Source organism: Pinus tabuliformis, chromosome 1_1, assembly GCF_031772625.1.
Source record: "Pinus tabuliformis cultivar Carrire ecotype Pingquan chromosome 1_1, CPIR1, whole genome shotgun sequence".
Classification (NCBI taxonomy): domain Eukaryota; kingdom Viridiplantae; phylum Streptophyta; class Pinopsida; order Pinales; family Pinaceae; genus Pinus; species Pinus tabuliformis.
In genome coordinates, this window is record NC_142297.1 from 681,031,870 (window position 1) to 681,034,389 (window position 2,520).

The window sequence follows — 2,520 nt, forward strand, 5'->3', positions numbered from 1 at the left end:
CAAAGTGTCAAAGCATTGGAAGCTGCTATAGGTGTTTCACTGTATCCATCTCACTTATGAATCCTTAAAACAATGAGATGCATCCATGTTAGGAGGAAGACTAATATTCTTGCAGATAGGTTGGCCAAAAAAGGTGTGGCTAATGGAGACAGGGTTTCACGGTATCCATGGGATTTACTTCTGGCAGAAAAGCTGCAGGAGGACTTTGTCACCCTGGCAAATGTAGATTGGGGTTTGTGGATGGACATGGCTGACACTAGGGACAGGGGTGGTGAAGAAATCACCTAACTTAACTTCATGTTATGCTCAAAGGGATGATGGATGTAGGCTTTCAGTTGATCATGGACACAATTGGATTGCCATTGCTCTTTTGGCTCAGTAGGTCTCTGATGGAGACTCCTTTTGGACAACTCAGATTGGCCAGTTGCAGATTGGCCGTCAAGATTGCTTGAATGATCCTCTTTTGGTGACTTCGTGATCGCAAAACCACAAGTGATTTTTCGCGCAGGCTCTGGATAGTATCTGGTTTAGATAATGGGGCATGTGATTCCACTCAGGTTGTGACACGTAGTGTTGAGATGAGAGAGAAAAGCGCTCTCATCACGCAGTTAACCCTCATGCATCTCGGTTGTGTGATATCATCGAGGGGTGTGGGATCGGGTCGCCTCTCTCAATGGTCAAGATTTTTCGAGCAGGTTACTCAAAGGTTCCGAACCTGATCTGATCTGGAGGTCCCCATCTTGAGTTGTTGGCGGGATGGTCAGCCAGGTGCCACTTCAGCATGGGGGGTCCCTCAGTGGGCCCGACACTCCACATCACCACGGTCATGGATCCCTTACCTTTGAATAGTCAGTGCTCATGGTTCCATTCAGGGGTTGACATGTGGCGCTTTGAGAAGAGGGAAACCACTCTTGCATTTTCCGCGTTGACCTTTAGATTGACTTCTGGTCCTCCTCGGCGGGGTTGCTTGTGCTAGCTGTTGGCTACCCTTTGTTCTAAGACTCTCGTTCTATTGTTGTTGTGCATGTATGTGAGGCTGTAGTTAGCGCTTCTGTGGCTTGGAGGCTTTTGTTCTTTTGGATCCTTTCTGCCCTGTTGTTTGGGGCTTTATGTATATTATGTAACTTACCTTGATTAATAGAAGGTTCATCTCTTACTTATCAAAAAAAAGAAAATACAATTCTCATATTATATAATATTATATTATATTTACAATGTAAGGTGTTCCCCTTTGAGAAGAGATCCCTGAGTTTCCACTCTGCACTCATATGTACTCTTAGATCCATTGTTAAATGATTGAGGGTTTTTCCACTGTTAGATCCCATTGTTTTAACTATCAACTAAATCTTGATTTGTGCAACCATTCAACTTGTTGATCTCTAAAATAATTGTAACACATAAATATATTTTCTAGCACATCCACTCGATCAGAACTATGAGGAAGTGATCATAATATAGAACAATAGTCTTCATTTTTGAAGTATGGAGAAGGAAGCACAACCGGGGAAGGTGAAGTATGAACATCATCCCCTGCCACACTTTTAAACAAGTGAATTCTATATTTTCTCATTCTACAATGCCATCACATCCAAGTTTGTGGCAACGCTTTTGTTTCTATATGTAACAATTGCCTCAGCAAAATGATCTTTGTCCTTGCGTATTTCCGCATTGGAATTTCATGTGGGAACCTAAACCCCATAGTCACATTTTGGCTATTTCTTGCTCGGAAGGTGACTTTGAATTGAGAAACCCTGTACATAGTGCCACACTATTCGAGTGAAATCTGCTAGGTAGGGATTATGAATGTGTTGCAAAAAAAAAATTATTTTAGTGGTGGGGGAGGAGCGAATTCAATGTCAAAGGGATATGTGAATGAAACAACTCTCACCTCAAAGATAGTTGACACTTTTGTCTTGGTGTATACCGTCTTATATGCAAACAAACTCAAGAGGAACGTCAGTGATTCTCACATTCCTATATGTTATATTATACATTCTTCAGATTAGAAACATCGTATTTTTATATTAAGGTTAATATTGGAAGCATAAACTACTCGTAGGAGACTATCTTAGCACAAATATAGAGGACTCTGAGTTAGTAAATAAAAGTTACAAGTAAGGTATTTTATGCATGATGAACCAAGAACCTAGCTATAAGTAGAGCCAATTTTGTTCTAAGTGAACTTTTTTGTACAAGGAAGTAACGTAAGAAGTAAAGTATATAATAAATATCCACATATAAAATCGAAAATGCTGAACATGTTCTATATTTTTTAATGGAAAGAAGAAGTGTTTTTTTCTTTGGGTAAAAAAAAGACCATCTTTTCTCAACATAAACATATTATATTCTTGGAAGTTTGTATAGAAATTGTAAAACCATAAATTGAAGATAATTTTTTATAAAGAAAATTAGTGTATTTTTACATAATTTTATATTATTTAAAAGTTATTATATTATTATGTTGAGGGTTTTTATGTTTGAGTATAATAAAAATATATTGGACTAACTGTTAATCCATAA